Source organism: Bufo bufo, chromosome 2 (genome assembly GCF_905171765.1).
Source record: "Bufo bufo chromosome 2, aBufBuf1.1, whole genome shotgun sequence".
Taxonomy (NCBI): Eukaryota; Metazoa; Chordata; class Amphibia; order Anura; family Bufonidae; genus Bufo; species Bufo bufo.
Window position 1 is genome coordinate 71,836,865 of NC_053390.1, and position 25,684 is coordinate 71,862,548.

Genomic DNA, 25,684 nt, shown 5'->3' on the forward strand with positions numbered 1-25,684 from the left:
CTGAAAAATCTAGAGCATGATGTTTGCATTTTCAAAGCGAAGCTCTTGCTTGCGACGGGCCAGTTGTAGTATGAGGTCTCGATCTTCAGACGTCAGTAGTCGCGCCAATAACGGCCGCGGACGCGCTAGGAGGTAGCGGTTTGGCCGGTACTCTATGTGCCCTTTCAATAATAAAGGCAGAGGAGAAGGTGGCATCAGGGAAAGTGGCTCGCAGCCATGTAGACACAAATTCACACGGGTTATTACCCTCTGCGCGCTCAGGAAGTCCCACTATACGTAGGTTGTTGCGGCTCGTGCGATTTTCGTTGTCGTCGCACTTTTGCTGCCAATAATCCACTTTCTTTTCCAAATCAGCCAAGCGGGCCGGCAATGGATTCAGTTGGTCTTCCACCGTGGACACATGGTTTTCCACCTCCGCAATGCCTTCACGCATGTTTTGCATGTCATGCCTCAGGAGACCGATGTCTATCTTAACCTCCTCCATCTTCCCAGAGAGAGAGGAGCGACAGGTAGCTATTGCCTGGAGCAGTTGATCGGTCACCTGCTTGAGGGAGGGTTCGGTGCTCGGTTTTCCTTTTTATTTTAGGGAAGTAATGGAAGGAGTGTGGCAGGGATCAGAGATGTATCACTACTTTTATTATCACATTCAAATCAGTTTTAGATAATGAATTTTACATGGCTGGATAAACCCTTTTTAAAAACAGAGCCCACATGAGATCCCCAAATTAATGATGCAGACCTCCAGACCAGATCTCAAAATTTTTCCAGATTCCAGATCAGCCCCCAAATTCATACAGACCCCAGATTAGACCCCAAGTCAGCCCCAAATCCATTCAGGCCCCAGAACAACCCCCAAATTCATACAGATCAGCCCACAAATCTATACAGGGCTAAAATTTATTCAGACCCCTGTCGCCCCCTATAACCTCCACCTCACTCCTTAGTACATTAAATGCAGCCATCAGACAAGAATATATATATATATATATATATTTATATATTTATATATATATATATATGGTGTATACTCCCCTCTCTGCTTCTCCTCCAGACGCCATCGCTCTTGGTTTAGCGCTGTGTCCTGGCGCCAGTGCTGTACTATGTCCTGAGTCCTGACGTCACACAGCGCCAGGTCATAGTGTGCTCCTCTGTGCAATACGTCCTGGAGCTGTGCGCTGCCAAGACATAGTGCGGCACTAGTGCCGCCACAGTATCTCCCCTCATACACTCCCAAATAGCAAGTAATTGTGCTGCAATTCTGAAAATGACTTGCTAAGCTATTGCAGACTTGCCAAGCTTCACAAGTATGTTGCAAACTTGCAGCAAGTCTGCTTTGCAAGTCTCTAGATTAACCTGCTGCAAGTTCTCGTTAAGTTATTATGCTCTTGCTAGAGACTTGCCAAGCAAATTTGCTGCAAGTTGAAAAAGTGTCAACTAGAACTTGTGCTGCAAGTGCTGTGCAAGTGTACAACTTGCCAGAGAATGTGTGCAGCAAGTTAACAAGACTTACAATTTAACCCTGCCACAAGTTTGTGGCAAGTTATCCTTGCTATCTGGGCTGAGCACCCCCATCATCCACAGTATCTCCCCTCATACACTGAGCACCCCCATCATCCACAGTATCTCCCCTCATACACTGAGCACCCCCATCATCCACACAGTATCTCCCCTCATACACTGAGCACCCCCATCCTCCACAGCATCTCCCCTCATACACTGAGCACCCCCATCATCCACAGTATCTCCCCTCATACACTGAGCACTCTCATCCTTCACAGCATCTCCCCTCATACACTGAGCACCCCCCATCCTCCACAGCATCTCCCCTCATACACTGAGCACCCCCATCATCCACAGTATCTCTCCTCATACACTGAGCACTCTCATCCTTCACAGCATCTCCCCTCATACACTGAGCACCCCCCATCCTCCACACAGTATCTCTCCTCATACAGTGAGCACCCCCATCATCCACAGTATCTCCCCTCATACACTGAGCACCCCCATCATCCACACAGTATCTCCCCTCATACACTGAGCACCCCCATCCTCCACAGCATCTCCCCTCATACACTGAGCACCCCCATCATCCACAGTATCTCTCCTCATACACTGAGCACTCTCATCCTTCACAGCATCTCCCCTCATACACTGAGCACCCCCCATCCTCCACACAGTATCTCTCCTCATACAGTGAGCACTCCCATCCTCCACACAGTATCTCTCCTCATACACTGAGCACTCCCATCCTCCACACAGTATCTCCCCTCATACACTGAGCACCCCCCATCCTCCACAGCATCTCCCCTCATACACTGAGCACCCCCATCATCCACAGTATCTCTCCTCATACACTGAGCACTCTCATCCTTCACAGCATCTCCCCTCATACACTGAGCACCCCCCATCCTCCACACAGTATCTCTCCTCATACAGTGAGCACTCCCATCCTCCACACAGTATCTCTCCTCATACACTGAGCACCCCCATCATCCACAGTATCTCCCCTCATACACTGAGCACCCCCCATCCTCCACACAGTATCTCTCCTCATACAGTGAGCACTCCCATCCTCCACACAGTATCTCTCCTCATACACTGAGCACCCCCATCATCCACAGTATCTCTCCTCATACACTGAGCACTCTCATCCTTCACAGCATCTTCCCTCATACACTGAGCACCCCCATCATCCACAGCATCTACCCTCATACACTGAGCACCCCCATCATCCACAGTATCTCTCCTCATACAGTGAGCACTCCCATCCTCCACACAGTATCTCTCCTTATACACTGAGCACCCCCATCATCCACAGTATCTCCCCTCATACACTGAGCACCCCCATCCTCCACACAGTATCTCCCCTCATACACTGAGCACCCCCATCATCCACAGCATCTCTCCTCATACACTGAGCACCCCCATCATCCACAGTATCTCTCATCATACACTGAACACCCCCATCCTCCACACAGTATCTCTCATCATACACTGAACACCCACCCATCCTCCACACAGCATCTCTCCTCATACACTGAGCACCCCCATCATCCACAGTATCTCTCATCATACACTGAACACCCCCATCCTCCACACAGTATCTCCCCTCATACACTGAGCACCCCCATCATCCACAGTATCTCTCCTCATACACTGAGCACCCCCATCATCCACAGTATCTCTCATCATACACTGAACACCCCCATCCTCCACACAGTATCTCTCATCATACACTGAACACCCACCCATCCTCCACACAGCATCTCCCCTCATACACTGAGCACCCCCATCATCCACAGTATCTCCCCTCATACACTGAGCACCCCCATCCTCCACACAGTATCTCTCCTCATGTACTGAGCACTCCCATCATCCACAGTATCTCTCCTCATACACTGAGCACCCCCCCATCCTGCACACAGTATCTCCCCTCATACACTGAGCACCCCCCCCCCCATCCTCCACAGTTACTTTAGGGAGCAACGGTACTTGTATGACTCATTTAATCCCTTTCTCATGTCTATTGTATGGATGGAGAGGTAGATAGATGACCTGATGGTCATCTGGAAGGGGTCATCCCAGGAATTTGATTAGTTTATTCAGTTCTTAAATGATAATTCCATGAATTTATAGTTTACCGCTTAACTGGGTGGTTCATCTATTACTTTTTTGGATATTGAGCTCAATGTGCTTGACAGAGATATGGTTGCGGTACCATACCGGTAGAATACAGCCGGGAATACTACCTTGCTAGCTACTTGCTAGCCCGTTCCCTCATTAGTAACATTTCATATGGGGAATGGGTAAGACTTTGCAGGAATTGCTCTACTGATGGCAGCTTCCTAGAGGAATCTAACAAATGATGGTCAATTCAGGTCAAAAACATTGCCAGGATGTATTGTCCCAATACCTGAGAACTAGTAGTGCATTCAGTTCCCCTGCAGACGGTTGGTTTTACAATATCAAAAGCAGTGGTGTACATAGAGAGGATCAAACCAGGCCCCCCACACAGGACAGAAGGGTTTCCGCCTAAACCCTTCTCAATGACCCTTGGGCCATTTTTTCCACAGCCTCATTTGCGAAAAATTGTTCCTTTAGACTCAGGCATGCTCAACCTGTGGCCCTCCAGCTGTTGTAAAACTACAACTCCCACAATGCCCTGTTGTAAGCTGATAGCTGTAGGCTGTTCAGGAATGCTGGGAGTTGTAGTTTTGCAACAGCTGGAGGGCCGCAGGTTGAGCATGCCTGCTAGAGGGTGGAGTCCTGACCAAGTTTTCAGCTCCAGTAGAAGAGGAGATAATCCCAACTAAGACTGGGCCCCATAGCAGTCGCATGGTCTGCCGCTATGGTAGTTACGCCCCTGGCTGCAGCAGAACCAAATAATACAGTGCAGCATAAAATATTGACGCCCATGTCGCAGAATTCAACTGTATCCCTGTCATGATGAGGGTGATACATTTGAATTCAGGAGGGCAACTGTGAGTGCTGGCCAGGTGCATAAGTACCTGATGCTCCTAGCATTTATTAATGCTGAGAGCATTGGATCATTAGGTACCTGGCTGGCAGCCATGAGGAAAGCTCAGGCGACCCCCTGGGCATTGGCCAGTCCACCCCTGATGGGTTATGTCTGATTTTGCAGCTTGATTTTATTGACGTGACTAGGGCAGGGCAGCAATACCACACACAACCTGTGGACAGGTGTGGCACTGTTGTTGGAAGAAAGCAGCCATGTTTCTCCCCCCCTTCCCCCAGACAAGCCCTTTCATTATTTCTGTACTGTATGAGATGACTGTTTCCATTATAATACTTACTGATTCCTCTTCTCCAGGAGTCGCTGGTGATGAATATTTTAGTAGTCATTTCCTCCTTGGGCTAGAGGTTTCCACTGATGAAACCACCAGAGACCATGAGACGAGGTATTTACTGTAATAATAACTACATGAATCGCCCACATCACAAATGAGCAGTAAATTAAATAATAATGGTGACGGATTCTTCACATTACACCAGTTCCTGAAGAATAATAGATATCAATAGGTCAGAAGGAAAATCTCGGCCTCTCAGTCTCCTTATCTGTTGTCCCAGGACAGACACTTAACCCCCTTATACGACCGCCAGAGGTAACGCCTCTTTCACACTTGAGTTGTTAATTCCGGTATTGAGATATGGCAGAGGATCTCATTACCGGAATTAAACGGATCCATTTTGATTTTGCACATCAGGATGCATCCGTTCCTTTAGGATGCGGTTGTATGAAATCCAAACGGAAAAAAAGGATCAGTCACTAAATATATTGAAAGCCAATGGGTGACGGATCTGTTTATTTAGGCTCCTAAAAAAATGGATCTGTCACCATTAATTGACATTGTTTTCAGTGCCGGATCCGTTTCCCCCCCCCCCCCCCTTTTTATGACAGGACACCAAACCGCAGCGGTTTGGTGTCCTGTCGCAAAATGGAATGCTGCCGGAACATCCTGATGCATCCTGAACGGATCTCTTTCCATTCAGAATGCATGAGAACTAAACAGAGACGTGTTTTTTTTTCCCGTTATTGAGATCCCCTGTCGGATCTCAATAACGGAAAACAACAACGCAAGTGTGAAAGTAGCCTAAGCAGTCACATACAATTGGATGCGCAACACGCCATTCAAATAAGGAACACAGGGCCCTTCTGTTCTGTTTGTTGGGGGCCCCAGCAGATCAGACGCCTATCCCTTATACTGTGGATAAGTGTTTGTCATGGGACAACCCCTTTAATAGGCATTTTTACTCACTGTGAAACATAAATATGAGATCTGATTCAGATAGCTATTCTGATTTCTGCAGAACACAGATGTATCTTCACCTCCATATGACATCTGGCAGGGTCGTTTTTTATTCTGGACCCATTTATTTTAATAAATAAATTTCAGACAAGAATGGTAAAATTTTACCAATAACGTTCTTATTTAGTGACAGCAAGCAGTGTTATTGAAAAGGAAGGATTTGAAACACAAAAACGGTTACAAAGTTGGAGAACGTTTCATTATGTAATAATTGGGCTTTGCTAACAGTAAATAAAACCTGAAAACCTCTTTAGGACCAGGTTATTGTACATCCATTTTTTTTTATTCTTCATTTTGGCATTTTGCATCGATGCAGGCAGATTTTTGGGACCATTTTTACTTCTGTGTGCACCGTTGTAAGCATTTAATTTTAATGAATTTCATTTTAGGGGAACAAAAAAATTCTATTTTTATTTTAAACTCTATAACTCATTGAATTAAAATGAAGAATATACAGCTAATGGTCTCCTGTTATCTGTTCAATGGCAGCTGGATTTACAGCGTGCTGCCACTGGATGGCGCTTCTGAGCACTATACAGCAGCTTTCACAGGGAAGTCAGAGCAGGATGGCATCGCTGCATTAACCAATTAGACGCTGCGGTCAAATGCAATCACAGCATCTAGGTGGTTAGACAGAGGGAGGAGGCTCCCTCTGGGACACCATCTGCACCCTGCAACATGATCACTGGGAGCGGATGGTTGTCATGGCAGCAGGTGGTAAAACAAAGACTACCGAGTCTGCCATGGCCATATGCCTATTAGGCCACGCCAAAGGCACAGCCTAATAGATTGCCTGTCACTTTGTTGCTGAGTATACCAAAGCATGATAGATACAATCAGAGTGTCAAGTCCCGTAATAAGAAAAATAAATGAACTTAATTTTTTTTTAAATTGTTTTATTAAAAAATATTACTCAGTCTAACAAAGTAAGGACACAGCTATATTGATTGATGAAGAATGAAGAAATTAAAAAAAAAATGTCTTTAAGGTAATGTGAAACATTTTTTTCCCCTTGAAATGTGCTATTTTTGAGCAACAGTGCTAAAAAAGTATAGACATTCAGTATCGCTGTAATTGTATTGACCTGCAGGATAAAGGTAATACATTATTTATGCTGTAGGATAAAAGACAAAAAAAACAATGGCAGAATTGGTGTTTCTTTCTCTTTCTCACAAAAGGTTAATAAATGTCAAGTTATATGTACCCCAAAAATAGTTAAACTGAAAAATACAACCCATCCTGCAAAAAAACAAGCCCTCGTAGAGCTACGCCAAACAGAAAAATGAAAATTATATGGGGCAACGTAAAACAGGAAAAGGTTGTTAAACCCTCCAGTACTGAAGCGGTTAAAACTTAATTATTTTTCTAGTACAATCTGGCACAGTGATGGGGATAATGTTTTGGCATTAGTTTCATATATATGGGTTCTAATAATTTAAAAGCAGTTTTTTGTTTTTTTTAAATCGATCTATTATGATATCACAAGGGGTTAATCCTAAAATGGAATGGAAATGGATTTTACAATTATTATTACAACCTACACAAAAAAACGAATAGCCTCCATACAGAATAAATACCAAAATTCTTTAATAAATACACACAAAGTACATATTAAAACATGGAAGCAATAAGCAGCAAGTGAGACCCCCCCCTCCCCCCCCCAGATGAGGATCCTTCCTGAGGGGGCTGCAGAGACGGCCAGCCACAACAAATGGAACAACTTAACAAAAAAAGACACTACCACTTAAGATTGCTCCTTGTGCACATTAAATTGCAATGGGGAGAAACAACCCCCCCACCTTAGATGCAGGATAACAGAAGAAGAAGCCTGTGAGGCGAAACAGCGTTGGGGGGAGGCGGCTGCAGGGTCGGCGTGCTACACATGGTACCATTATTTCTTGTCATTCCACATTGCCCTGCTGTTATCCTGCATCTAAGGTGGGGGTCGTTTCTCCCCATTGCAATTTAATGTGCACAAGGGGCAATCTTAAGTGGTAGTGTCTTTCTTTGTTAAGTTAGAATCATATAGGCATCCAAGTTTATTATTTGGTGTTAAATTATTATTATTATTATTATGACGCGCCATGGCTAACCTGTGTTCTGTTTAGCTATGCATTATATATATTATTATGTTCCAGGATCTGCTATGCTCTGTGCCTTTGATATAATTCTGCCTAGAAGGGATTATTGTATCATAACTCAACTAGACAAGAACAAGTTAATTGTCTGATGAGTGACCGTCCTACACACCGATGAAAACTAGGCATTTGGTAAAGGCTGTAGTACACCCACAGAGCTCAGAGCTTCTTCCATTTATCTCTAGATGCTTTGAGGGTGCTGAGCCAGAGGACTATTATGGGAGCTGTAATCCTGTTGTATGCTCCAGGAGCCAGGCAAGGGATGGGTTAACGTCATCCATGAAGCGATTACAAGAGGGAGCCCGGGAGGGGGTATTACTGAGCCAGGCTTCTATGGTCTAATTGAGTCAGCACATTGAGAGCAGAGAGCACATCTGTCTCCGGCCTCCTATCTGACCACAGGGCATAGACGCACACTCTGATTCAGCACTCGGACAGCTCCCTACACGGCCGCTCCCAGGCTTCTCACCGCCACATTATGGCTTCTGAATCTTGGCTGAATTGGAATATATAATTTAAAAAAAATGTTTTGTACAATTTTTTGCACAACGGTGTGTTGTGAAAAGACAGACCAGGAGGCAAAGGCCTTGCAATCTGGTGGCGGCAGATTATTAAAGAGTTAAGTGCTGTCACTGGCGCTACGTCGGAATATAGCGTTGTCTTGGATTACATCGCTACCACTCTACATATAATGCCAAGATTCATTTCTTTGTTTTACAAATATCTCCATTCTCACCAGAACCCTTTGAATACAATATCTATTTATACAGAGGAGGAAAAGCTCAATCCTCTCCCCTGTGATCCAATCACAGCTCTGCCAACTTGTTATCCTGTTATAAATGGAAAATGGTTGGGTCATATTAATTTTTTTTTTTTTGTGGATTTCTTTTATGTTTGTCCATTACAAGATGTGCCTCCACTTTTTAGTCTTGGTTGTTGCTCCTGCATATCAGGCCACCTCATGGTTCACTCAGAGGAACACGGCTGAGGACATCGTGTCATGGTTTAATGGTGACTAGATGCCAACTCATGTTATTGCTCCAGGGTGGTCATTTCTGTTATTTCTAGTAGAAGAGAGTGGTCAGGAGAAGTGAGGGTAATTAGGAGTGATGAGAATAAGAAGAAGATGTGATAGTGGTTGGTAGAGCAGAGGAGAGAGTGATCAAGATAGAGGATAGTGATCAAGAGAGGAGAGAGTGATCAGAAGTGTAGAGTGTGTTCAGCAGAGGAGAGAGTAATCAAGAGAGAGTGGTCAGCAGAGGAGAGAGTAATCAAGAGAGAGTGGTCAGCAGAGGAGAGAGTGATCAAAAGAGGAGAGAGTGATCAAATCAGTACAGAGTGGTCAACAGAGGAGAGAATCGTCGAAAGGGCAGAGAATGGTCAGCAGAGGAGAGAGTGATCAAATCAGCATAGAGTGGTCAGTAGAGGAAAGAATCAACAAAAGGGCAGAGACGGGTCAGCAGAGGAGTGAGTGATCAAAAGAGCACAGAGTAGTCAACAGAGGAGAGAGTGATCAAGAGAACAGAGAGTGGTCATCAGTGGAGAGAGTGATCAAGAGAGCAGAGTGCAATCAGGAGAGAAGAGTGAGATCTGGAGACCAGAGAATGATCAGGAGAGCTAATGGAGATCAGGAGTGAAGAGAATAAAAAGAAGAGCTGAAAATGACCAGGAAAGCTGAGAGTGATCACGACAGAAGAGGGTAAGTAGGAGAGCTGATAATGATTAGAAGGTCTCTTAGCAAAGTTAAAAGTGATTAGGTGAGTGTGATCTGTGATAGACGATCCTAACAGCATATGCCCATGTAAACTTAGCCTAGGCAGGAAAACTGGGAATATTCACAGTAGCCAAGAGTGGTCAGTAAACCTGCTGTCATAAGCTGCTCTCTTGTCTAGCTATAAGATAGCGTGGGCCATTTGAACCAAGAGCACCAGGTGATCAGCACTAGGAGGATCTTCAACACGGTGCAGTCTTTGAGTTATCAGGAATGAGGTGAGTGATCAGGGGAGGGGAGAGTGGTCAGACGAGGGGAAAGTGATCAGGCGAGGGGAGTGTAATCACTGTCATGAGCATGGTAATACAGTTGAGTTAAGGAGGACACATGTGGCGTTTGGCCGTTGAGTGGCCTACTGGGCATCGGCCCAGCTGAAGATTTTACTGTAGGGTCTATGGCCAATCCGCTCCTGTTTGGAGAGGAAATAGTGATCTGAAGGGAGAAAAGAGTGATCCAGATAGAGTAGAGTGATCCAAATAGAGTAGAGTGATCAGGAGAGGGGAGAATGATCAGGAGGGGGAAGAGTGATCAGCAAAGTGATAAGGAGAGCAAAGTGATCAGGGTAGCATAGTGATCAAGAGAGCAAAGTAATCAGGAGTGGGGAGGAGTGGGGATAGTAATTTGGAGAGGAAAAAGTGATCTGAAGGGAGGAAAGAGTGATCCAGATAGAGTAGAGTGATCCAGATAAAGTAGAGTGATCAGGAGAGGGGAGAATGATCAGAGAGGGAAGAGTGATCAGGAGAGGGAAGAGTGATCAGGAGAGCAGAGTGATCATGCACATGACCGTGATTGGCCCAGGAAACATGGTCCATGTGTCTGCCGGATCTCCTGGGCCGACCGAAACTCCCCTGAATTGAACTGACTGTATCATAGTGTCTAATGATGCAGTCAATTCATATCTAATTGCTGATCTCTTGTTCTGAACTTACAGTTCTGTACAAAAGATCTGCGATCAGATACAAACTGAGTGTATCAAAACTTACTTACAGTCAGTTCAGGGAAGCCGCAGTCAGGCAGACACACAGAATTTATTTTTCAGGCCGATAAGTCATGTGCATAAGCCCTAATCAGGAGACGGGAGAGTGATTTGAAGAGGAAAGAGTGATCCAGAGACAGCAGAATTGATCTGGAGATGAGAGAGTGATCTGGAGATGGGAGAGTGATCAGGAGAGGGAAGAGTGGCCAGGAGAGGAGACAGTGATCAGGAGAGGGGAGAATGATCAGGAGAACAGATTCATTTAGAAAGGGGAGAGTGATCTGAAGAGGGAGAGAGTGATCTGAAGAGGGAGAGAGTGATCTGAAGAGGGAGAGAGTGATCTGAAGAGGGAGAGAGTGATCTGAAGAGGGAGAGAGTGATCTGAAGAGGGAGAGAGCTATCTGAAGAGGGAGAAAGTGATCAGGAGAGGGGAGAGTGATCAGGAGAGGGGAGAGTGATCAGGAGAGGGGCAGAGTGTTTAGAAGAGGAGACAGTGATCAGGAGAGGGGCAGAGTGTTTAGAAGAGGAGACAGTGATCAGGAGAGGGGCAGAGTGTTTAGAAGAGGAGACAGTGATTAGGAGAAGGGAGAATAATCAGGAGAACAGAATAATTAAGAATGGGGAGAGTGATCAGGTGAGGGGAGAGTGATCAGGCGAGGAGAGAGTGATCAGGAGAGGGGAGAATGATCAGGAGAGGGGAGAATGATCAGGAGAGGGGAGAGTGATCAGGCAAGAGGAGAATAATCAGGAGAACAGAATAATTAAGAACCGAGAGAGTGATCAGGCGAGGGGGAGAGTGATCACGAGAAGGGAAAGTGATCAGGAAAGGGGAGAATGATCAGAAGAGGAGACAGTGATTAGGAGAGGGAAGAGTGATAAGGAAAGGGGAGAATAATCAGGAGAACATAATAATTAAGAACGGGGAGAGTGATCAGGAGAGGGGAGAGTGATCAGGAGAGGAGAGAGTGATCAGGAGAGGGGAGAATGATCAGAAGAGGGCAGAGTGATTAAGAGAGGGAATATTGATCAGACAGGAGAGATGTGATCAGAAAAACTAAGATTCATCTCATCCTGAGCACAGGTTAATAATCATTATATACATCACTCACCCGAATTCTTTGTTATAAATAAGATCTTGATGCAGCCCCTAAGATGATAAAATAGCCGCCTACCTTGTGTGTCTATTTTAAGAAAAGTTCAGTGTTTTCTGCTGTTTTATCTTTCTCCGCTGTATAGGATGGTAACAATCTGTATTTAAGCACCAGGCCGTGTCTTCACTAGATGACACTGACATGCTCTCCCAGATAAAAATAGACACTTTTTCGTGAATCTAGGGAAGCGAGCCCAAACATGTGACTGGGGCTAAATGTATCTGTGATAAAGCCAGCTTAGACACAATTAGAATTTTTCCCCGGTTGGAGATCCAGATGGCATAGCAGGGGGTGTCAGGGAAGGCTTAATCACATATGACAACCCCTGTGCAACACGGTAACAACATGAAATGCTCTGCAAGGAAATAGGGTCCAATATATTGCTCCATAAGAGGGTGCAATGTTCTGCATGAGATTAATATGTAATACTCTGCCAGTAGATGGGACATATTCTACAAGGAAAGGAATGTCCTGCTAAAGTAGGGGGTGAAATATTCTGCAGGGGAATGGGATATGAAATACTATTCAGTGGAACAAGTTACCATGTGCTGCACTACAGCATGGTGAGATATGCTGGAGAGAAATAGAGGGATGAGAGGTGTATTGCATCGTATGACGTTCTAACAAAGAATGGGGTGCAGTGGTCACAATTACATAGGCTTTAGAGATGAAATCTCCCAGCATTCCCTGCTTGTTCAGTATCTGTGGAGGTGCAGGTTTACTGGCGACATACTCTTAGACAGGAGGTGCATTTACTGTGGCAGCTCTCCATATAAACGGATCTCCTGTCCACAGGACATGGAATAAGAATCTGATTGGTGGGAGTCCAACGGCTGGGAAATTCATGGACAACAAGTGCCCCAAGTAAATGGAGCAGAGGTCGAGCAGGCATGCCGCCACCCCAGTTGTTTGAGTCCGCATCCAAGCCTCATTTTTTGCGGCTCGGATGCGGATCCATTCACTTCAATGGGGCTGCAAAAGATGCGGACAGCACTCCGTGGGCTCTCCGCACCTGTAGCTCCGTTCCATGGACCCGCAAATAAAATAGAACATGTCTTATTCTTGTCCGTTGCGCAGACAAGAATAGGCATTTCTATTATGGGCGGCCCATTACGCAAATTAGGAAACGAACACGGACGGCATCAGTGTTTTGCGATTCCACAATTTGCGGACTGCAAAACACGGCAAGGTGGTGTGCATGTAGTCTAAATGCCTGGTGGCAGTAATTATCCAGACTGCTCCTGCATCGCACACAGACCTATTAGGCCATCTGCACATATTGCAGAATACGTGCAGTTTTTCCGTGCGGATTCGCAAGTGGAAAAACCACAGCGTATTACGGTGCCAGCAGAGTGTATGAGATTACACATATGTCACGTACACGTAGTGCATTTTTTCTGTGCGGAAATTGAAAATCCAAATTTAATAGCCTGTGAATTATGTTTGTGGTTTTAGCTGCGGATTTCACCCTTTTAAATGGAAGGGTGAGATCTGCAGCAAAAACGCATTAAATCCGCACCAAAACCGCTGTTAGACATTCCGGATTTTGGTGCACATAAATCCGCACAGAAATTCATGCAGATCTTATGTGCGTTCGCCCACACTGGTGTGCATGTGGCCTTTAAGGGGTTGTGTCACTTCAGCAAATGGCATTTATCATGTAGATAAAGTTAATACCAGGCACTTACTAATGTATTGTGATTCTCCATATTGCCTCCTTTGCTGGTTGGATAAATTTTTCCAATACATTATACACGGCTTGTTTCAATGGTTACGACCACCTTGTAATCCAGCAGCAGTGGTGGTTGTGCTTGCACACTATAGAAAAAAGCGCAGGCCTCTCTGGTGGCCGAGACCGATGCAGTGCGAATAGGCTGGTGCTCGTATCCAGGGGTTACGTCCACCCTGCAATCCAGCAGTGGTGGTCATGCTTGCACACTGTAAGAAAAAGCGGCGTCTTCCACAGTCCCGGTCACCAGAGAGATTGGCGATTTTTCCACTAGTGTGCAAGCACAACTACTGCTGCTGTATTGTAGGATTGTCATAACCCCTGGATACGAGAAGTGTATAATGTGACGGAAAAATAAATGAAGCCAGCAAAGGATGCAATATGGACAATCACAATACATTAGTAAGTGCCTGGTATTAACTTTCCCTACATGATAAATGCCATTTGCTGAAGTGAGACAACCCCTTTAGGGCTCATGCACACGGCCGTTGCCAGGCAGTGCTCGTATTGCAGCCCACAAACAGCGGGTCCACAATATACGGGCACCGGCCATGTGCGCACAATATCACAGATGCGGACCTATTCATTTTAATCTGAATCATACGGTGCGGAACGTAGGTGAAGATCAGATGGTGCTAGCCACACTTATAGGGGTTGTGCACCTTTAGGGCTGGTTTTGGCAACAACTTCATATGCAGACCTGCGAAAAGAAGCATACTTACCTGCTTTCCGGCCTTGGGTGCTCCACTGCGCTCCCTGGATGTAAACTTCCTGTGTTTGACGCCACCGCAGCCAATCGCTGGCCGCTTACAGCTGTTAGCCAGAAGTTCAGAAGAGAGGCACCAGCAAGATAGCATACCAGAGGTGCCATTATCTGCCCCTTTGCCAGCCACCATACCTCATCATCTGGGGAGAGAGATTATACTGTATACAATTAATACTGGATGTACTACAACTCCTATGTTGTACTAAGTAAAGCAAGACTTGGGCACCACATTCACCTTGCATCAGTCGCTTGGCACTGAACCAAGCGCCAGAGGATCTCTAAAAATTCTGCACAGGGGCACAGCAATAACTGAACAGAGTTCTTTAAGAACTCTTGGGTGTAATCCATCTGGACCTGGAGCCTTGTTCATATTTACCTTATTTAACTTAGCTTGGACCATATCTACAGTTATCCTGTTGAGTATATTACTGGATGTACTAACAGCCCTGGCAACATCAATATCAGCTCCTTTCTCTTCTTTTTTACAAACAGAGCTAAAAAACCCATTTAGTAACTCTGCCTTTTCCCAATCAACAGTGACAATCCCTCCTTTACCGTTATTTAGGGAACCTACCTGCTCTGACCTTGGTTTTTTAGCATTTATATATATATATATTTTTTAAATCTGTGATTTGTTTTGTTTTCTTGCCGTTCATTTTGTGTTTTTGCATATTTAATCTCTTTTAGGCCTCTTTCACACGGGCGAGTTTTCCACGCGGGTGCAATGTGTGAGGTGAACGCATTGCACCCGCACTGAATCCGGACCCATTCATTTCGATGGGGCTGTGCACATGAGCTGTGATTTTCACGCATCACTTGAGCATTGCGTGAAAATCGCAGCATGCTCTATATTGTGCATTTTCCACGCAACGCAGACCCCATAGAAGTGAATGGGGCTGCGTGAAAATCGCAAGCAAGTGCGGATGCGGTGCGATTTTCACGCCTGGTTGCTAAGATGACAGTCTATTCACTGTATTGAAAATAATAGCATTCTTTAATACAGAATGCTTAGTACAAGGTCAGTTGAGGGTTAAAAAAAATAAAAATAATTACCTCACCTCCTCCTCTTGATCGCGTAGTTGCCGATCTCTTCTTACTTCTTTAATAATGAGCTGCCGGCTAAAGGACCTGTGGTGATGTCACATCACATGGTCCAATCACATGGTCAATCACCGCGGTGATGGACCATGTGATTGGACCATGTGATGAGCTCAGTGATGTCACCACAGGTCCTTTGACAGGTCCTGAAGAAAGAACAGGAGACCGGCAGCTACGCGATCAATTGGAGGAGGTGAGTTAAATTTTATTTTATTTTTTTAACCCTCAATTGACCTTGTACTAAGCATTCTGTATTAAAGAATGCTATTATTTTCCCTTATTTTCCCTTAAAAACTTAAGCAGCAACTTTTCAAATTTCCAATATTTATGTAATTCTCAAAACTTTTGGCCACGACTGTACAGTATATCAATGTGGTCCTCCAGTTCAATGGACTCCAGCTCCCCTATTTTGCCTACCAGGCTTCTGGTATTTGTGAACATGCATATTCAGTTCCCGGAATCTAAATTCTTAAGATTTTGTGGGCACCTTGGTTTTTATTGTTGGTTTGTAACATGTGGATCTCCCTATCTACTGCCCTAATAACTCCACTATAATCCATTTCTCCAGCCACCAATATTTTGTGACTCCTCTCTAACCTACCATTTCATTTTCTGTCTTACCTAGTTTTAATACTCAGCCACCCCCGCTAGTATTCTCTCCCTAGCACAGCAGACCCCGTGCATTCAGTGGCAAACAGTCCCTTGGAATACTCTTTGCACCACAATGAAAAGTCAGCCGAACCCCCTCTACCCTACACCAGGACTTGAGCCATGCATTTAGCTCCCTGAGCTCCTGCTGCCTTTCCTTTGTTCTGCATGGCACAGGCAGTATTCCGAAAAATATACCTTGGAGGTCCTTCCCTTAACTTTACAACCTAGTTCTTTGAAATTATTCTTAAGGACACTCCACCTATCATGTATTCTGTCATTGGTTCCAACATGTACCATGACTGCTGGGTCATCACTAACCCCTTTATCCATCTGTTCCACCACATTGAGAACTATGGCACCAGGAAGACAGCAAAACATTCGGCTGAGGCGGTCTTGGCGGCAAATTATTCTATTCACCTTCCTGATTATAGAATCCCCTGTAGATGCTAGATGTCTAGACCTACCTGCACTACCATCCCCGACTACTAGCTGTGCTGTCGTCCTGGAAAACAATATCTGCTGCCATTTCTGAGACTGACACTCTTGCATCGTCAACCAACTTGGCAATTTTGCTTGGGAGCACAGTAACGGGAGAGGCCTTCCTTTTCTTGGACCCCTTTCAACTCCGTCTGACTACATTAACCCAGCTGCATACCTGCTCCTCCTGACCTTTACCTCCAACCTCCATTTCTACCCCCTAAAAGCTTGCTCGGTGAGCAGCATGCTCCTCTCAAGATTGGCATTGTCATTTGCCCTCAGTGTTGCATTTTGATCTTCCAGATCTCCAATGCAAGCTTCCAGATGGACAACATGCTCACATCTGTCACAACAGTATTCACCCTGGACCTCCTGCTCCAGTTGTGTCTACACAAGAACAATACATGAACCAGTAATTGATGTATGGTTTCCAAGGACTGTACAAAAGATATGGGGACAGAGTCTTGCATAATCAATAAAAGAAAGGTTTTCTTACAATAGGAGGAGTTAAACTTTGGAATATCTGACCACAAGACACAGAAATGGCAAATACAATGATATAAAAAACTCTTACGATCAATTATATTGACAGTTGTAATAACTGTAGTGATTAATTACAGTTAATTGATCTAGGGAAATTATGTGACCACTATGGTGGGTCAGAAAGGATTTTTCCTCCGGTTTTGGCATATTGGTTATAATTTTTCAGGAAACAACTAGTCCTGGGATATGGATGAACCTGACAGATATGTTAATCAAACTAACTAAATTGTCTGAAATATTTATAGAAATTACATTGTATCCAATTCATACATGAAAAAGGTTACTTAGGAACAGGCTGGTTTCAGACCCCACTGTTGTTCTCTTGGCAGACACCCTCACATCCTTGATGAAGCTAGTTTTCAATGCCTTTTGATCTCTCTGTTTTACAATAACATTCTGCTTGCCCTAAATAGAAAAGCTTGAGACAGCTCATACAGTCTTATGCTAATGATGACTGGATAAGACAGACACCATGTTAATAGTATGCATGGAAGTGGTTGGAAAGGATGGGACGGGCCTGTTCATGACTGAATATACAGTGTACTATTATTATAGTTAGAGAGTCAGCTTCTTCAACTACTAGAATATTGATGTTGGGATTTCAAAGTCATCATTGTGTAGAACAAAAGGGACAGCAATGGGGTCTGCACCATGCCCACATTCTAAATTCGGCCTGTACTTAATTTATGAGACCCATAGACATTAAGAGTACCCTTAATTAAAAAATCTGTGTTCATATTCATCATCAATCAGTGTTCATGATTATCATTCTCCTCTATCATATTGAGGAGGAGAATAATAATCATGAACACTGATTGATGACTATGAACACAGATTTTTGAATAATCTGGATCAAGGAACACTATTAATCATCTATTGATGATCTATTATTATCTAAATAATGAACATTGATTATTGAAAATGTGGTAAAATCAAGATGCTAACAAGAAAAGTTATATATTATATCAATGAATTATCCCAAAGGAATTTTCAGATAGATGAGAAATACTGTACATATACAATTCAATAAGGACAATCATGAACATTGATTTTTGAATGAAATAATTTGGATCAAGTAACACCACTAACCATTTATTGATATTCCAATTATGAACATCGATTATTGGATGAATTATTAACAACATTTATTCAGTATCTGGATCAACTAACATGATTAATTTCCTCTGATATTTCCAATCAGTGAACATTTGAATAGATAACAATATTTTTGTAAATTTTTTATATTTTATATATTTTGTATTTTTTATTATCATTTATTTATGGTATATTTCATAATACAAATTATGATAATATGTACTCGACTGGGGAATATGTTTAGATAAGATACCATCTTGATTGGGATATGTTCCTAGATATATGATCTCCGCTGTGAGAACACCCTCATAGTGTTTTACATTTTTTTCTTATTATTTTTTTTTTTTCTTATTATTAATTGTTGTATTGTGTACTGGTTATTAAACACATGAATTCCTAATACAGTTTCTGGTGACTGAGTGCCTGTTAACCTTCTTAATCTAGACATTTATTATATAAAGGCTGTGGGGTAAGCCTATAACAGTGCACCTATAACTAGAAATCAAGACGGTTGAGCTGCTATATTACTCTCTTTACATATTTTCGGACCTCCCACAGTATTGAATGGAGGGTCTGCTGCTCTTGCACATTGTGCTCTCCTTCACTTTGGGGGGCCTGTTCTGGAGATAGGTATGGGTCCAAGAGGTGAGACCTCCACCTATTTGACTTTGAGGGTATAGCCTAGCAATATGTTGTCAAAGTCTGGAATCGGAAAAACTCTGTAAACTAGCCATACACATTAGATATAAGTTGGTCAAACCCGCCGATGTCTGAGTGATGTAATGTATATTGGGCCTCCTGATTCTCCCCAATGGTAGATTTTGGGGGAGTTAAGATTGGTCTGTTGGAGCTCAACTGCCGAATCCTTATGTTCTCAAGATATGTTGCTGCAGGGGGCATTTTTCTTCTTTGAGAACACATGTTTGATCAGCCGCATCCAGCAGCTATGTGTATGAGGGGATTGGGAGTGATAGCTTTTGGCTGAACCAGCTTTTGGCCAACAAGTATCTTATGCGTTTGATCGGATTAAGTCGGACATACATGAGCTACATGCCAGGAAGTTCCTGCTTGTCCCTCTGTAACACCTAAAATGTTACACAATGGTGCTGACAGGGTTAAAAGCCGTCCTGAAAATAACCTGATTTTAATGGCGGCCTGCTGCTGGAGGGGCACTCTACACATAAGAGCCGGCTCAGGAGGCCACAGGAAAGAACACTTCACTTAAAAGCCTGAGTCCTCCGTATGTCAGCAACCCTCATAAATAAAGGCGTTCTTTACTATGGCAACCAATGGAGTGTACGGCGCACATCCCCCTGTGTCCCACTCCCTGTGATTAGTCTCCGTTAAGAAAATTTACTGATGGGCGGAAAAAGAATAAGCGAAAGTTTTTGCCTAATAGCAGGGACAGCCTTATCTTGGATATGGTGGGCACTTAACGTACAAATTACCATGCCATAAGGTGCCTAACTATAAGTGCCATATAGTACTGGGACCAAATAACCACAAATAGCTAAATAACTAATTAGCACAAAACGCTTAAAGGGGAGCAGTCCATAAAACATTTGACATGCCATAATGAAATGTCAGACGTTTTGATCAATGGGGTCCGGGTGCAGAGATGAAAGGGCATTTCTAACTCTTCTTATAGATTTTGTCTGAGTGCTTCTGCCCCTTCATTTTAGATATTAGTAGGGTTCTCGGGAACTTGGACCCCGGTGATCAAAACTACTGATATGTTGGTCCTGCTGCGGAGAAGGAGGTAAAAAAAAAGTGATTGTAGTGGGACAGGAAGGTCAAAGAACTGCAATAAACTAGTCCTCTCTCATCTTTTCCAGGCAGTGAGCGTGGACCCACTGTACCAGGTAACCAGTTTGACTTTGTGCTAGTCCTAATGGAGCTATCCTGGTGATGCCCTGGTTTCCACCAGTTAACTCCTATACAGGGATCTGGCCTTCACTGCAGGGGACCCACCAGGCCGCTACCTCTTGGAATAGTCCTGATGAAGTTGGCAGCTGACTCATGAGGGTCAGAGACATCAGTGTGAAGCACCAAGGTGTCAGCCAATAGATGGTAAACAGGCAGAGGTCAGGGCAGGCAGGCTGTGAAACTAATTCGAGGTCAGAGCAGGCAGCAGAGGTTCAGTATGGTAAACCAGCTAAGGTCAGGGCAGGCAGTGGAGTAACAGACTCGGTTAACAGGCAGAAGTTCAGTACATGGGCAGACAATCAGAATAGCACACCTCGTTAAACTAGCAAACTAAGAACCTAAAGCTCAGGCAAGGGGTGGAACCACAGTCCACCATATATAGGAGGGCAGATTAGCTCATTAGGCAAGTAGTTGCACATAGAGAGCCAGAGAAGATTAACCTTGACGGTACTGCAACAGAGGCGAGTTACAATGAACAATGGCCCTAATTCACACACAGGACATCAGCAGCCATGAATCGCCATTGTAACATATATTTTCAAATGTAAAAGAAGGTCAGCCCTCATATCCATTGAGGACTATCCTCAACAGTAGGCCAGGCAGTTGTGACAGTATCCCCGGCCTGTGCACTAGCTACTCAGCCCAGCAGGCATGATGATGTCACTGCATCACACTCCTGCTGGGGAGAACTTTAAGTGGGGCAGCAAGGAGGCAGCACTATTGTAAGGTGGTACTCTACATTGTTGGGGCACAAACTGGGTATAACTATTGTGTGGGGACACTAAGGGGGCAAAATTACCGTGTGGGGACACTAAGGGGGCAAAATTACCATGTGGGGAACCTAAGAGGGCATAATTATTATGTGGGGACACTAAGGGGGCAAAACTACTCTGTGAGGGCATTACGGAGGTAAAGCTACTGTGTGGGGGCATAACTACTGTGTGGGACACTAAGGGAGCATTCTACTCTGTGTGTGTGTGTGGGGGAAGGGGGGTACTAAGAGGGAATAACTACTGTGAGGGTCACTAAGGGGACATACAAGGACCGAGTGGCATACTGTAAAGTAAACTCTTGACTCATCCTTCTGTGTAGTGCGGGACTAGCTGTGGGATAGTCTCGAAGGGATGGGGCATTCAAAAATTTGCTATGGGGCCCAGCCTGTACTACTTACGCCCCAACCTTACACAGCTGCTTCATCAGAAAAACAATTAAATGTTATGACAACACAATAAAAAAATTATTTTTAATAGGTGATATTTTGATGCATAAGTAGTTAAACATTAAAAACTATATACATTTTATTGTGGCAATTGCATAAATCAAGTTATAAGCTCACATAGCTCAATAAATGAAAATATACAAAAGTTATGTTTCTTAGAACATGTCAACACAAAACACAAATAATTTTTTTATGTGATTTGATTACGCAATTAAACATAAAAAAACGATATAAATTTGTTATCATCATAATCGTACCAACCCAAAGAATAAAATAAACATGACATTCATATCGTACAGTGAACCACATAAAAAATAAAAACAAATATAGAACTGCAAAGTTTTTTGCCAACTCGCCTCTCAAAAAATGGAATAAAAAGCGATCAAGCCATATGTACTGTAACTGAAAACAGTTTTAATAAAAACTCCAGCTTGTCCTACAGAAAAAAAAATACTGAAAAAAACCCAGATCATTGAGCATAAAAAAGTTACGGGTCTTAAAAAAGCATAGAAATGTTCTGGCATCTCCGGAATGGCCATATAAATTAATGGAGCAGCTGCGCACATGCCCACCCGACCACAGAGTTCATTTTGGGGGGCTCCATGTAATATGGCAGCCTCGTTCTCGAAATCAGTGAGGGTCACAGCGGTAGGACCCTCACTGATCTAATAACTTTATACAGTATAAAAGGAATTCCCCTTTAATCATTTTGCAGTGATTTATACACTATGATTACTGCCGCACCGAGTGTCCTAGATACAGCAGTCGGCATGGCCTTAAAAATGTTTTATTGCTATAGTTCTGTTGAAGAACCATGAATAGCTGCAACTTTACATGGCAATAAGATGCTTCACAATTCTATATTTCTGCATAAATTTGACCTAAAACTACATCAGCTTTTCACACAAGTCCTAAAAGTAGATAGAGATAACCAAATAAAACAAATGAGTAAAAAATTTTAGGCTTGATCATTTACTTATTTACTTATTGAGGAAAATGATCCAGTATCACATGTATATGAGTGGAAAAAGTATGTATGTGAATCTTTGCTTTCAGTATAAAGTGTGATCCTCTTGTGTAGCAATAATTGTTAATTAGCCCTGCACAAAAACAGCTTCAGCTCTCTTATGTTGATGGGTTTCCTCCCATGAACTGCTCGCTTCAGGTCCTCCAACAACATTTCTACTGGATTAAGGTCAGGACTTTGGCTTGGCCACTCCAAAAGTTTAACTTCATTCTTTTTAACCATTCTTTGGTAGAAAGACTTGTTAGACCCACATTCTTTTGAGATTCAGCTCATTGACATCTGTCCAAACCACGATACCACCACCACAGTGTTTCACAGATGTGATGAAGTTTTTGTGCTGTAATGCAGTGTTTTCCTTTCTCAAACATAATGCTTCTCATTTAAACCAAAAAGTTAAATTTTGGTCTCATCCGTCCACAAAACCTTGTTCCAATAGCCTTTTGGCTTGTCCAGGTGATCTTTGGCAAACTTTAGACAGGCAGCAATGTTCTTTTTGGAGAAGAGCAGCTTTCTCCTTGCTATCCATTGTTGTTCAGTGTACGCCTGATAGTGGACTCATGAACAATAGCTAATGTGAGAAAGGCCTTTAGTTGCTTAGAGGTTATATTGGGTTCCTTTGTGACCTCATGGACTATTACACACCTTGCTTTTGGCGTGATCTTTTGTAAGTCAACCATTATTACCCTAGGGAGGGTAATAATGGTCTTGAATTTCCTCCAGTCACACATAATCTGTGTGATTGTAGATTGGTGGAGTGCAAACTCTTTAGAGATGGTTTTGTAACCTTATCCAGCCCGATGACCATCAACAACTCTTTTTTTGAGGTCCTCAGAAATCTCATTGGTTCATGCCATGATGCACTTCCACGAATGTGTTGTGAAGATCAGACTTGGATAGTGCAGCGTGCCGGGGCTCCCTAAGGATGATGCGGGCGTGAGCATACTAGTAAATGAGGTGCCGAGGATAGTAGTACTCACGGTTTAGTTGTTCCTAGGGGCCGGCAGTGCAGAGGATGGGAAGACAGCACGACATCCTCCGGGGCACTCTCCGTTACAGGGAACACCAGCCAGATGTTAGTTGAGGTGCCCTTGATGGTGGTGATGTTTAGGGTGCTTGTGGCTGGGCCCCTGGTTCGTGACGCCAGCACCGTTAGGTGCAAATGTTGAGAGTAGTAGTTGTAAGAATGAGAAGTCAGTAATTGTAAACCAGTTGAACATTTACTGAAGATCAATAGTTTCTGGACAGTTGGTGCAGTTCATCAATAAGAAGCGGTTTATATGGCATAAGTAATAAGTTCACTGGTAATCCTATTATCTGGTAGTGGCAAATGTCTATGAGGAATGGTCCTTTTTGGAGTAGACTCTTAGCAGGAAAGTATCCTGGTAGAAAACCTATGTTTACTTCACAGCACACTGGCACTAAACATGCTAAGGGCGTCCCCCTCACGGCAGGCAAACACATCTGCTTCATTAATTGGCAGGAAACTAATCTAGAAACGGATTTTATGTTTTCTCACTACCACCCGGCAGGTTAAGTTAGTGATAATGACAATTTAGCCTAAATTGTCTGGTAGTGTTCAGGCACTCTGAAAGCTACTTCTGGTCACGTGGTGCTAATGAGGTCCATAAGCCTTAGTTAGCTGTACCCTCACTGGTCTCCTTGCATCTCGGTGTATAGACTCACTGAGGTCCATAAGCCTGGTTTTCTGCAATGATCTTCTCCAGGCTTGATCAGGGCCTAAACGGAAGTACAGCAGTTACATGGCGGCTTAGGTTTGTCTCTCTCCTCCATGGACTTGCTTCTTCCTCCTCTAGCTTCAACAACCTCTATTCTGCTCTACTCTGCTCTCAGCTAGACACCCCCCCCCACTATATATACTATGTGGTGCCAGCACCACCTAGTGGCGAATGGATGTAAATGAACTTGCCAGCCAGATAATAAAGAATACCATACATTGCATTTCAATACATATATATTCAGATGTTTGAAGTGTCCCATTTACACACATATGTGGGACACTGCAATAGATCCCTGTAATTTAACAACTTCCCGTCACACTAACGCCGATAGGCATCAGGACGGCGGCACTCTCAGGTCTCAGCGACGCCTATTGGCGTCATCTCATGAGACCCGAGATTTTGCGTTCACAGCGGCGCGCAGCTCTAAAGTTAAACTACAGCCTGCCAGCGCTGATCATTCGCTGGCAGGCTGTAGATGTTTAAAAAAATTGCATCAGAAAGGTATATTAGACGCTGTTTTGATAACAGCGTCTGATATACCTGCTACCTGGTCCTCTGGTGGTCCCTTTTGCTTGGATCCACCACCAGAGGACACAGGCAGCTCTGTAAGTAGCACCAAGCACCACACTACACCCCCCGTCACTTATTAACCTCTTATTAACCCCTGATCACCCCATATAGACTCCCTGATCACCCCCCTGTCATTGATCACCCCCCTGTCAGGCTCCATTCAGACGTCCGTATGTGTTTTGCGGATCCACGGATCCGCAAAACACGGACACCAGCAATGTGCTTTCCGCATTTTGCGGATCTGCACATTGCCAGAACTATATAGAAAATGCCTATTCTTGTCCGCAATTCTTGGACCCGGAAGTGCAGATCCGCAATTCCAGATCCGAGCGGGACAAAGTCTGTCCCCATAGAAATGAATGGGTCCGCAATTCCGTTCCGCAAAATGCGGAACAGAATTGCGGACGTGTGAATGGGTCCTAAGGGTCCCTTATCACCGCCAGTTAGCTACTTGTTAGGTAGTTAGCGCCCACCGCACCGCAGTCACTGATTAGTCGCTGATTAGCGTCATCGCTGTCGCTAATCAGCACTAGTACTATATAGTATCTGTAAGTGATCAAGACTGATCGCAATCAGATCTATATTAGTACATTAGGGTCACCTTAGGCTCTACAAAAAACGCAGTGTTCGCCCGATCAGGCCTGATCTTGTGCGCACACTTGCGTTCAGTCCGACCCACCGCAGTGACAGAATTTTTTTTGATGATCACTGCAAAAACACTGTAAAATCGCTGCGGCGCTATAAAGATCACTTTTGAGCTTTTTGGATCTTTATTAGCGATCGCAGCTTTACTTCGCAAGCACTCCTATGTCCTTTCCCCTCTTTTTTTTTTTTTGCACATTTTTTGGCAGAGATTTTTTCATCCACATTGATCGATGCGAATGAAGAAATCTGTGCCGTTCATTTTTTCTTTCAGCCCAGAGGCTGAACGGAAAAAAAAAATCTCATTACCCGTATGCTCAATATAAGGAGAATAGCAG